We start from the raw sequence: 13,187 nt of genomic DNA on the forward strand, positions 1-13,187 counted from the left end.
ATGTTGCTTAGGCTTTCTTCCCTCTAGTCTTCACCCCCCAGCTTTCTTGCATGACCCTATGCTCTTCAGCATCATTTTTTGCAGCTTGTCTTGGGAGCTGTAAGACACAGAAGGACGTCTTGTTGACAGCTGTGCCCCTGATGTTCTTCTGTGCCATGCCAGGAGCCTCAGTGATAGATGATAACATTTCAAGGGGAAGGTGCATGGCTAACACCCCCTTCCAGTGATGCTCACGTGAGTTATCAAACATATTCTTAAATGCCAAAGTAATATCAATAACATCTCTTTTATTGATTAATAGTCTTTAAAAATAAAATAAATTAAATTAGAATTCTGAAACATGCCAATTACTTTTCAAATTCTGGATTTATCTTTTATTCCAAGCATACTCTGTGCTGCCTTTGAAAGCAAGAGGAATTTTGCCTGAGGCTGACAGCAGCCTGGTCAGAGGGAAGCTGGTGCCTGCACCACCAGCAGAATGCCATCACCTGTGGCGACCGCAGCCATGGGAAGCACAACTGGCTGATTCGTGGGTGGAAAACAGTGGGGACTTTAAGTAAGAGCTGAAACAGAGGAAAAACTCTTACTGTTGCAACAGGCACCATGGGCTCTGAGCTGTTAGTACTCCCTTGCCTTCAGAATCTCAGGGAGAGGTGAAGGCAGCAATTAAATCCTGAAAAGAGGGTTGATAACTAAATTTTGGTTCCACCTTGAGCAGGCTCCCTTCCAAGGGAGGCATTTTTTCCACCTGGAGAGTGATGTGCCTGATGCTATTATCACTGCTGCTAATACTTTTTGGCACGTATGCTGGAAAAGGATGCGCACTGCTTATCATATAAATGCCATCCAGAGTTTTTGGGGGGAGCTTTAATTCCTTAAAATCCACTCCCCAGATTCCCATGGGTTTGGTTTTGTCATTCACAGCAGTTACACCCAGAGCAGTCTGGAGCTGGCACTGTTCTGGGCGACCCGTCCTGCTCGGGGTGTTCCCTATTAGTCAGAGCTAATGAAGCTGTTTCTGGATCGCTTGTGTTGCCCAAGTGGTTTGGGGTCTGCTTGTTTTCAGCCAGGAACACTTCCCTTCTGTGCATAACCCTGAAAAATGGAGACTACTGGAAGCAAGCTGGGAGCACGAGGGGATCCCTGTGATAGCTGCACCTGGAGGCCAAGGACGGTCACCAGCTCCAGTGCCTGGCAAAAATCTCACCATCTGAGAATGCTGTTGGGAATTCTCCTTCCATATGAAGCCAGTAAGCCTTAGGTATCTCTGGACTTGGACTCCAGAGTGTGTTTGAACATGACCCCAAACTTTGAATCCAACCTCAGAATCAGTCTGGCTCTTGGTCAAGAGGAGCATTTTTGCAGCCAATTTCTGCTCAGTTCCACGACCTACATCCAGTTCTCAGCAACCCTGGAGTGAGATCTGAAGTAACACCATGGATGCTGGTATAGGTATACATGGCAGAGCCTGAAATCAGAATTTGACTCGGCTCCTCAGTGTTTATCACAATCCCTCCTTTCTGAAATGCCTTTTTGCCCCTGTCTTCTGGAGGCTCATCAGGGGGTGTCTTTGCAAACAGAATTTATGTACTGTGGCCAGATCTAAGCTTCAGTATTCTTTATTCCCTCGCATTTGCTTATGAGCTGGAACTTCAGCAGGCTGAGATGAGGGAACTTGCTCCCAATTAAAAACACGCCAGTGCCCTCTTACGTGAGAAGCCTGCACTGCTGCCTGCTGGGGATGTCCTGCAAGACTTTCGGGGGTCCTCTTTCTCTTCAAGGCCTTGGGTTGTTCTCGTTCCATGTGCAGCACTCACATTCCTCTTTGTCTCTGATGTTCTGAAATGAGAAGAGTTAATTTCTGTGCTCACTGCAGGGATGAGTTCTGGCAGATCACGGCTCAGTTAGGCTGGTGCTTGAAGTGCAGAGCAGTTCTACAGTTTGAGAGGGATGTAGAGTAAAACTGCATGAAAAATTGCTTTTTCTGTTTCCTGGCTCACTGAGAATTTAGGAAAGAATATTTACTTTGAGTTGAGCCAAAGCAACAGGAGAAAATTAAACATGCTGTTTTAGGTTAGGGTTCTTCCCCATCTTTTAATTAAGATTCAGTAGATAGACTCCTGAATGGAATGCTGCTTCAAACTGAAACACCAAAACACGCTATTTTGCAAATAAATTAACATTTTGCACTTTAAAGAAAGAGATTTTCATCCTGATTTCTAAAGCAATGGGATGAATTCACAACAGGCAACTTCAGCAGATACCAATCGGCCTCGCTCGGTGCGGACAATGTTTTGCCAGCAAAGGCCTGCAGTTCAGTGCAAAGGCAGGGTGGGCTGGGGTCAGAATCACCGGGCAAGCAGAAAAACAACCCCAGGGAGATGAGCAAGTCAGAGAATGTCAGGATATTGAGACAATGAACCAAGCTGTGTGTTCTTGGGAAAGGGTTGCAGCCCTCCAAGGTGGCTCAGTGTGGGCAGAAAAGCTGTTCCTTAAGAGGGAAATGTTGTGCTGATAGAAGCTGTGAGTAGGAATGACAGCAGTCTGCCCAAAGAGGGAAAAATATTTGATTTCCCCATCTGGAGTCCATTCAGCAGAGGTAAGCAGGCCATTTGCAGAATTTGCCTTAAATTTGCTGAGCCCTTGCAGCTTTACTGCACTCTTGCTCCATCCCCACCTTGGAAGAAATAACCTGGTCCTGCTCTCTGCTTTCTGGCTCCATCCCTTCTGCCTCCATCCCTTCTCTTCATCAACACCGTGGGTTCTGCTGTGGGTGGGCAGATCTTATCTTGTCCTCTCCTAGACTATAACTCTTGCAGCTCCAACGTGGCAGAAAAATTGGTTGTTCTCGGGTTGTGTGTGGTTGGTGTGCTTGTTTGCTTTTGTTTGTTTGTTTTCCTTTTGTGGGTTTTTTAAAAAAGTGTCTCGTGTCTCTGTTATTCCATCCTTCCTCTGCGAGCCCATGTTCTTGTGCAGAACATGCTGCTACAGAGCTGGGGACTCGAAACCACAGATGAGAGTAGGAAATGAATGTATAAATCAGAGCATTACCACGGCGCCCGCTAGCAGTGCCATACCAGACAGAGGACACTGCCTTACGTTGTCTTGCCCATAAACCCCTTTGGAAGGGGCTTGGATTACCATTTGCCATTTTGGCTTGGCCCCTGGCTCCACCTCTGCAGAAAGCTTGGCTGAATGGCACTGCAGAATCTGAGAGGGAGAAAGCCCGGTAGGTTTGATGGCTGCAAGACGATACTCTTCCCTGCTCTCTTTCTGTTGTTTTACAGCTCCTCCAAGTAAGAAGTACACAGGAGAAAAAAAAAATCAATTGGTTTCATTTAATATAGTGGGGTTTCTAAACAATCAGTCAGGCTGCAAAGTGGATCAATCACTTCGGCCTCTTGACAGAGGAAATACTAAATCAAATATTGATCCACTCTCCCAGCACCCAAACTCCCTTTGCTAACAAATTATTTCTCATTGAAGATAGCCCACTGGACCAAGTACGCTCACACTTGCAAAATCAATTTTTGTCCAGCATACGGAGTGACAAGTTTTCTCTTCTTTTATTCCTGATTAAGAAATTTCATGCATCTCCAGTGGGCTTTGGCTTGGCTGGGAGAGCCCCATGTGTTGGTTGCAGTGAGTGAAGCAAGCATGGCATGAGTTTGCCTAAATGGCCCACGATCTCATGGTCTGTGAAGCCTCTGGCACCAAGAAGCAGTGAGTTCAGATCCATGCTGGGCCAGTACAAGAGCACTGGGCAGCCACTGGGAACTGAGCGAGTGGGTTCAGGCCAGCCTGCAAACAGCAAATGTGCCCAGTCCAAGAACTGCTTCACGACTGGGAAATTTTCTTGCTTGCTGGTGGCCTTGGCAAAGCTGTCCTGTTTTGGATGGGCTCTAAGGAGCAGATTATGTCAGCTTTCTTGCAAGGGGCCCCTGCTGGCCCTACGTGGAGAAAAGGGCACGTAGCAAGAGCTTTGTTAAAGGGTGCTGTGTCCCGGTTCATTGCTGGGAACAGGGGCAGAGGAGGGAAAGCAAACAGCATCATCTCCTCTGCCTGTGCCCTGAGCCAGCAGGACTCAAGGTGCTCGATCCCCTGCGAACAAGAGTGATGGGTCACAGGGTGCAGAGATGTTAAGCCTCAGAGACGCTGCAGGATCAGGCCTAGGCTGACCTAGGATGCAATGCCCTGCTCTGTGATGGATGTCCCAGCTCTGTGGGTTGGGCTCAGACTGAACATTGCTGTAACTTTGTCTTTGTCGGTTTAATTTTCTAATAACATATTTAACCGAGCAATGCAGCCAGACTGGAGCCATAGCCCAGAACAGCAGTTGGCATGAAAAACTCTACTGTATTTCTGACACTAGGGTCTTTTATAGCCAGGGTATGATGGTTTCAGCACCAGTGCAATTGCAAGTAAGTATTAAATATCCCAATTAGCGCAATTCACAGTTATCGACAACACTGTTTTCTTTCCAACATTCCCCAAGGACAAGAAAATGCTCTGTGCAAATCTGAAAGCTTTGGAAAGAGGAGGTGTGCACCAGTGGGGTGCTGCAGCCATCACCATGGGGAGTTTCAGAGCTGATTTGGGGCTGGGCAGAAGCAACATATCAGCTTTGTTAGGCAGCCAAGGGAAAATAGAGTCAACGGCCCTAATCCCCCACCTGAGAGGGGCATGTGGAGCAACAGGTACTGAAACTAATGGCATTTGTTGGACTCTCAAACAGCAGAGTGAAGAAATGAGAAGACAGCGGGCCTAAAGGAGAGAGATTCACCCAGCAGAAGTCTGCATCGCTTCAGCATCTACACGAGCCTCCAAACACAGGCATTTAGCTTGCATTTCCACCTGCTTTGTGAAGGTGGAAATGAGAAGAGGAAAGTCTTTGTAGTCATGAAATGTTCAAGGGAGGATCACAGTATTAAAACCATGCCTCCAGGTTAGACTGTGAGTCCAGGTGGGTGTCTGGCTGGTTTGTGTCCCTGCTAAACACGTGCTGCTAGCTGCACTTTGTGACTGCTGCCCATGCAGCTATGTAAAAATGTCGTTTGCCCAAGCCCATTTTACTGGTTTGTTCTAGATTTGTGGAGTAAAAGAAGTAACAAATTTCTTCTTATTTTCTTCTTTCTAGCCTGGTTACCTAACTTCATTTGCAGTATAAGGGCATGAGCCTCCAAATGCAGGTGTGTGCACTCAGTAAGTACACAATGCTGGTGGAATACAGGATTGACTTCCAGGGATCAATGATTACAAAATGATCATTTTATCCTAAATTCTTTATATTTAGCTTGTTTTCTTCTTCTTGCTCTGTGAAGCCAGAGAGGGAAACTACGCAGCTACAGAAAGATGTTGGATTTGAAGAGTTAAAAGATGACAGTCAAAAAAAAAAAAAAAAAAAATAGCCAACACATAACTGCCTTTTAAATAAACATAAGTGTTACTGATCTAGTTGTTTATGACTCTCTGTTCCAGCCCATTTCTCTGACAAAAGCCAAGTGAAATTAGTGTTCGATGCCTGAAGAGAAATGGAAAGCCATAGGCCTCACATGAAAGGGGAAGCCGGGAAGTAAACAAACTCTGATTGCATGGAAGGGGTTGCGTGTTTGCTTAGAAAGAAATCAGTGAATCACAGGTTGTTTGCAGTCAGGAGAGGGAAGAACAATTTAAGGAACGGGTACGTGGGGACACTTCAAGAGCCCGGTGCTGCTGCAGAGATGCCACAGCAGCCTCGGAGCCTGAGTAGGACCAGAGAAATGTGGCTCTGCTCCTTGATTTTGCTCCTGAAGCCAAGATCTGCCTGTCCCGTATGGTCTGTGACCTTTTGTGGCTGAGATTCTGACCCTGAGTTCAGCCTCGTGGCTACGAGGTGCTCCCGGACAGTCAGCTTGTGTCAAGGCAGAAGGTGCGTGGGTCTAAGGGATGCTGTAGGGCTGTCATCGGGGGCTTCCCATCCCTCAGCTCCCTTCTGAAGTCGCTCCATCACATCAAGCTTTCTGATAGAGATACAGCAGGGTAGCAAACCCTGGGATGTTCTCTGGGAATGGGAGTCCCAGTCAGTATCTGAACTAAATGAAGTGGCTCCCCTCAGCTCCCAGTCCTCATAGAACCGACCTAACGTCTCTTGTGAGCCCATCTGTTGGGACAGGACCTTCCAGATAGCTTTGAATCTGTTTTGTAATGCCTCTGATTTTTTTTTTTTTTTCTTTTTTTTTTTTTTCCCCTTCATCTCTGAGTAATCCTACATCCAACTGCTGCCCGCTCAGCCTCACACACCTGAGGAATCCGCAGCTACCTCCAACCTGCTTCTGGCTTATGCCTGTTCTTTTGCCTGGGGGTTCTCCCCAGGCCATGAAGAGCTCCTTGGTCAATGTGAACCCTACCCTGAATGTGGAAGGGGAATGCAGTGGGAGGAAAGGAAATTAAGGCCTTTGATCTCTTATTTCATCTGCAAGGCATTGCGAGCCAAATGCTTTTGAATAAACAAGCTGTCAGAGGTAGGGAGTGAACAGATCCACATGGACTGGGTGGGGTGCTCTCGGCACAAGCCAATGTGGAACTGATGTAAAGCAAGTGATGGGATGTCTCCCAAGCATTCCCCTGCCTGGTGATGTAATCTCTCATTTGTCATGTGCCCTGGCCAAGGCTGATCTCTCTGCATGCCAAGGATGAGTGGAGGCAGACTTGCTGTCAGTCCTAGGATGGGTTGGAGGAGCCCTCAGGAGATCTCTAGTCCATCCTACTGCTCAAAGCAGAGCCAGCTTTGAGGGCAGACCAGGCTACTCACAGCTTTATTGCTTGGGTTTTGGAAGCCTTCATAGATAGAGACTGCACGAACTCTCTGGTCAAGCTGTTCTAGTACTTGACTGTTGGCATGATGGAAAAAATAATCTCTAAATCCTGTTTGAACCACTTTTATTTCAATTTATGCTCATTATCTCTCAACCTCCTGCTGTGTAGCAGTGTGAAGGGCCTGGCTCTATCTTTCTGATGACTTCTCATGGGTATTGGAAGCTCGCTATTAGGCCTCCCAAACCTTTCTTCCCCAGCCTAAACAAGCTTAATGCCCTGGGGCCCTGACCATGTGCTTCTCTGTGCCTTGCGTTTGCAAAGAGGCAGCTGAAAGCGTGCCCCACTGCCGTGGCAGTGCAGGGAGTGTGTCCTGGTGTCCTTGGATGGCCCTGGGATTTTTCTCCCCCACTCTTCACCCTGCTATCCCTCTGCTGAGATGCAAACTTCACCCCTGCTTGTCTCACTGCCCTTTGGTGTAGCCCACCTATGACCACAGCCTGGTGACCAGGTACCTAGCTGGGAGAAACTTTCTTTACGCAGGCATTGCCCACTTCTTGGGCAGAAGTACAACCCCTGGGCTAAATTCGTCTCTTTTGTTGTGCCCTGCTTGTTTCCAAAAGCAAATGGAACAGAGATCTGTTGGTGGTGCACTGTAATGAGGATAACGTTCCTCCTGTCACAGCTGGAATTAAAATCAAGGTCATTTTACCCCTTCAGGCTCCTCCTTTTCATCTCAGTCCTTCCCCAGACAAGCATCTATGTCTTCTTTAGTGACCCCAGCACTTAGGACAACTGGGACAGGACAGCCCTGCCTAGTGGCTAGTTCCACCCAGTTGCAATATTTATGTATTTCTCGCTGTCTCTTGCTCTTTGAGACCCTGCAGCTTCTTGATGACTGCATTTCATTTGTCTCAGGTTTTAGAATTTATTTCGGTGCCTCCAGTCCTGATGTCTGAGATTGGCTGAAAATAGTAACTCAGTCTGATCTTATCTGCAGCTATTACAGACTTCAATTGTATCCTCCCGGGACTATCCGTTACTCCTAAGAAATTAGATCTTGGTTATTGTTTTCTTACCCCTTTCCCTGTCCTCATAAACCTTCCAGCTATGGGTTTTGCTTTGCTGAAGCTTTTCAGGAGCCAGATTGGCCTTTTATAAAGTGTAAGATAATCACATACTTCCCCAGATCCTGCCATGCCTGGGTGCTGAAGGTCTTTGATAGCTTTGCTTCACAATGCCCTTGGAAGAGATTATGGAAGAGATAATCTGTGGCACAGAAACTGAGGCACAGGGTGGTTATTACTTTCATTTTAAGAACTATTTCCACTGGGTTCTGGTGGAATAATAGATGCACAGCTCATCGAGAGCTCAGTGCCTCGCAGACCATGGTTTGGCAGGCCTGCCCTTGGTTACAGACTAATCTGGTGGTCGGCTCCGTGAGTCCTGACTATAATGAGTAGGCAGTCCTCCTTCGAAATAATAAAGTGACCAGCACAGCAGGCTGCATTAAACAAAGTCCAACCCAATATCTCACTGCCCCATCACACAGGAGTAGACCTGACTTTGTGCTTGCAGAAGAAGAGCTCCAGGAGTGACTGCATCTGGGTTAAGGAGCTGGCTACCCTGACCATGTAAACCTGATGGGGTGGAGAGCCTGCTGTCCTCTTGCACCCACTGCCCTGAAAAGCTCTGTAGAATAGTGTGCCAGCAGGCAAGTCAGAAAGAGAAAGATAAAAGCCAACCAACCACCTTACCAGCCAGGAGTCTTATGAAACCAGGGGTTAAGAAGGGTAAGGAAAACCAGAATTTGTGTAACTTCCTTAACTTCTTGTGCATGGCACCCCAGAACTGGGAAATGCCCTGCATGGCAGAAGATTTCAACTACTTTACAGCCAAGATCAGCCAGATTTGTTTTTAGGAAGGGTCACGCTGCACCGTTCAGAGAGAAGCTACTTGATAAGGAACTCTCTGAGCCTTGCAGCAGATTAGGGCAGAGAGAGCTGAAAAAACTGCACGTGAGTGTACAGAGTGTAAATATCTGAGGAACTACAAAAGAGACAGAAATTAATTTAAGTCTGGTTTAGCTCCTGGCCTCCCTGATCTTAGCAGAGCCAGGGATTTGGGCCTGGAGCTCAGCATGACACAGTTGTATGGGTGTTTTCCAGTGCACAGAACATTTGTTTTATTGAGGTCAAGGCATGGAAAGAAAGACAAATTTATTAGACAAGATAAAATCAGAAAGATTAGACCCAAACCTCCAATTCTTAGCACCTCAATTGCTGGTATGTTTGCAATCAAGATCTACTATCTCTGGCTTGAGTCTTTCCCTAAAGTAAATATATAAAGTAAATATTTGTAACTCTTGTGGCTAGGATCTGTTCTGGATAAATGTTTTTGCAGCGTCTTGTGCTACAATGCTTCAAAGCCAACTGGAGCCATTTGGCACCATCCCAAATCAATTGATCACGAGCAACAACAACACCCTTCCCCTTTATTTAAAAAAGGCGATGCTATTAATTTTCCAGCCCCTGCTGTTGTTTAGGTACGGTGCACTTTGCACTGGAGGGACTTTGTGCGGGGCTCCTCCACTTACCCAGCACTTCAGATTTCAGTACCGCGCATCAGCCTGCTGCCTGGAAAATAAACAGATGCTGTAACAGGACTCACATTCCCTGGGTCTTGGCTGTCAAGCCAAGTGGGGAATTGCAGGGACCAGCAGAAGGTGGGGCTTGGGGCCAGAAATGAGGAGGTGTCCATCAGCCTCGCTGCCAGCTTGCGAGAGCACGCTGCCCCGCTGGGCAGAGGCGATCGCCTCGGCGTCTCCAGAAATCAGGAGTGATCAGCACACAGTGGGCAGCAGGGGGTGGATGTGCGGGCTTGTGGCTTTCTGAGTTTTCATCAAAACATGAATCAGTGTCTAGATTTTTCCACATTTTTTTTTCCATGTTTTCATTGAAACCAATATCTAAAAAAAAAAAATAAATAAATAAAAGAGGGAGAGCTAAGAGAGGATGTGGAAAGTATGGGTGAAGTTTGAATTTTAAGCAATGTTTCTGACTTGGGTATAAAAGCATAAGGCTACAAGAGCTCCACAACAGTTCTGGAACTGAACTGCTCCATACCCCCCAAGATATAAATAAGGATTTCTGGGCTCTGAAACCCTGGATGGTCCAACACCAGGCTATGCCAGGGGAGAATCCCACCATGGCTTCACTTGGCTTTTGTGTCCTCATGCTCCAGACACTGGAGCTGATATGTCTAAGCAGGAGCATGGGCACACCAGGAGATGGGACCCAATTGTGTCAGTACTTCCCTACAAGCGGGGCATCGCTTTACTGAGTGGGTGCTGCTCAGAACTAATGAGGAATTTGGAATCTGCCTCAGAACAAATATTTATTTCCCCTGCAATAACACTTAGGTATTGGGAACTCATTCCTTAACCCCACTTTTCCCTAATTCTTTTAACACTCCCTGTATTTCAGCACCAACTGCCAGGTGAATGTTTTAATTAAATATAATGAGTAATTATTTCCTTATTCCAACAAAGACTCACCTGAGAAGCTCCTAGATTCAATCAGTGCATTGATAATTTTTAATGTCTCATTTCTACATAGCCTTTAATCAAAACAAAAGTTCAGGAACAAGTCATGCATTTTTGCAACTGAATTCTTCTTTGAATATCTTGGAGGAGGGCTTCCTTTAACAAAATGAAATCTGACATCTCAAATCAATTGCATTCTTAGCTGATGAAACCCACAAAATGTATTTCTTGATGAAGACACAGGAAAACAGGATTGAAATGGGAGGGGGATGTGCTGGGGGGTTTGGGTTGCCTTGGCTTTTTATATAAAAAGTGCCCACCTGATTAAAAAGCTCTTTCTCTTCTACCTGCCAACCCTCTCTCCAACAATGACAAAATCCTTTGATGTTGAATTTTTGGCCAGTTAACTACAAAATTACACAGACACACAACAAAAAATCATCCAAGGAAGAGGCACCGTTATCTTTTCATAAACCCAAGCCATTGTACCTCCCAAAAAGTACCTAAACTTCACTGTTGTATCGACCAAAATGTGGTAAGTCACAGGGTCATAATTTTTAGTTATTTTGTTTTCTCCATTTTAGGAGGCTTTGTGGGCTTTGACAAAGGTATGCCTTGAAAACCTGGGAGTGCATTATCGACCATTAATTTCATGGAATGATATTTTGGCTCCATCTTCAGTAATTCTTTTACAAATCCATTTCTAAAGTGGCATGCATTTTTCCTTTTCTCCCCAGTCATCCATTTAAGCCTGTGTTAAACAGCAGATACAAGAGAACATAGCTAGGCTTTAGTCACAAACAACTGCCCTTCCACACAGCTTAGGCTCCTGCTTTGTTTCTGTTTTATTTATTTATTTATCTTTTAACTGAGGAACCCATCCAATTTTCCATGTGCTCTGAAGGCACATGGTGACATCTAGTGACTAAACTGTGTAGGGCAAGTAAGCATCAGAACCAAGGAATTTCAAATAGATGTTTCTTCAAGGTTCTGACTCAATAACAAATTTGACAATTATTTTAAATTACGAAAAATGGGAAAGCTTTTTTTTTTTTTTTTTTTTTTGTGTGTGTTGCAAAAATGCAAAAAGAAGCAGGTCCATTACATATTTGTGAAATACCTTAGGTTTAGTGAAAAAGTATTTAAAAGCAATCAGAATACACATTCAATTATGTCAGAGAAAAATGGATGATATCCACCTGGGGATGTCCCTTTAAAATAGTTGGGTCTAATCCTCATCTGTAGCTCGTTAATTGCTTCCCAGCTGTCAGAAATAATGTGAGGGCCAACCAGCCTTTTTAAAAGCAACCAGAAAAGGCCTGTGGGTTTTTGCTGGTGTTGTTTTGTTTCTTTTGTTTTTTCTTTGTTTATTTATTTAGTGGTGATAATAGGCATCATCTTGTGGGGACAGCATGGGGTTAAATGGCTTCTGATTTGCAGGGCCTGCTGAAAAAAGGTAAGGTAGAAAAATAGAAAGGATTGTTGTGGTGGGCGGGCTGATGGTCTTCAGGCAGTGACCCTCTAGAGAGTAATGTTGCTCTAGTGAAAGAGGGTGGGCTTGGATTCAGAGGAGCCATAGTGTGTTGTTTACCTATTCTGGAGTCCTATGTTGTGAGAAAAATCTTGTGTACTTCTCTGAAATTGTGTTTTGAATGTTTGGTGTTGTGCATTAACTGCAGAGCTTCAGCTGCCATGGCAAACTCAGCCTATCTTGTTTGCTTCTATCCTGCTACGTGAGCATCTGCTTTGGGGTGAACAACCCCAGCACTTGACAAAAAGCCACCTGAAGGGCTAATTTTTTAGGTGTAGGGGCTGACAGCCCCCACTGCAACTCATTAGTAATCTGCTGTGTGTGCCTAGATATCCACAGGGGAAGTCATTGATGGAAACCAAGCTTGACCACAAAAACAAGCCAGGGTTAAATGGCTTGGCTCTGCTGGCACAAGCACGATGGACATCTGATGCATTTGTAGGGTTCTGGCAAGTTTCCTTTAGAAAGGAAGAACTTATGACTAGCTTCTTGTGTGTAAGATTTGGTCAGCCTTCCCTTCAGTAAGGCAAAGGCAGCAGCATTCAGGACAAACCACGAGGCCGACAGCCCCAGCGACCAGTTTCTAGTTCCTAATCTGTTGCAGGCCTCTTGTGTGGTCTGGGACGAGTCACCTCACCCCTGGGCTGGCTTGTTTTCCTTGTGGAAATGAAACCCTGTGTGTCCTTGGACTCTGATTGTCTCTGTGTTTTTCTGGAATCCATATATTCTATATTTAGGCAACTTTCTTGGTTATTGGCAGAAATCCTAACATATATCTTGTTTGGTTGATGACCTGGGCAGTCTGTTTTGAATTAGTTCCTTTGACTTGCATTATTTGTCAGTTTTCTCTTCCTTATGTTCACTTCAACAGCAATTTGATCGCTTGTGTTGGAACTGAAACATCTAACATCATGCAGCAAAGTAACTCCTCATCTTAGCTTTAAGGCTTTGCAGTTGTGCCTTTATTTACTTTAGGTTGTTTGGCCTTGGAATAATTTCTGAGCTAGCTTTCTTTGGAATTGGATGACTGAGTTTGAAACAAGACTTTGAGCTATGAGATCTTGCTGTGTCCCAGAGACAATGCTTTAAAGGCAGGGTGGCTAGGTCCTGAGTAGAGCAAATACTACATAATTCATGGTGCCTCCCAGCAGACTTAGTTTTTTAAGAAATTAACGGTTCAATCCACTTGATCTTGGTTTCCTCAGTAACTTTTAGGAATTGTTAGAGACTGATAATCAAGGATCATTCATTTTCTATGACTTCAGGCACCAAGTGGGCTGAATAAATAGCGCAGAAGAGGAGAACAAACATATGTGCCCT

This window comes from Aythya fuligula, chromosome 21 (genome assembly GCF_009819795.1).
Source record: "Aythya fuligula isolate bAytFul2 chromosome 21, bAytFul2.pri, whole genome shotgun sequence".
In the NCBI taxonomy this organism is placed as follows: Eukaryota; Metazoa; Chordata; class Aves; order Anseriformes; family Anatidae; genus Aythya; species Aythya fuligula.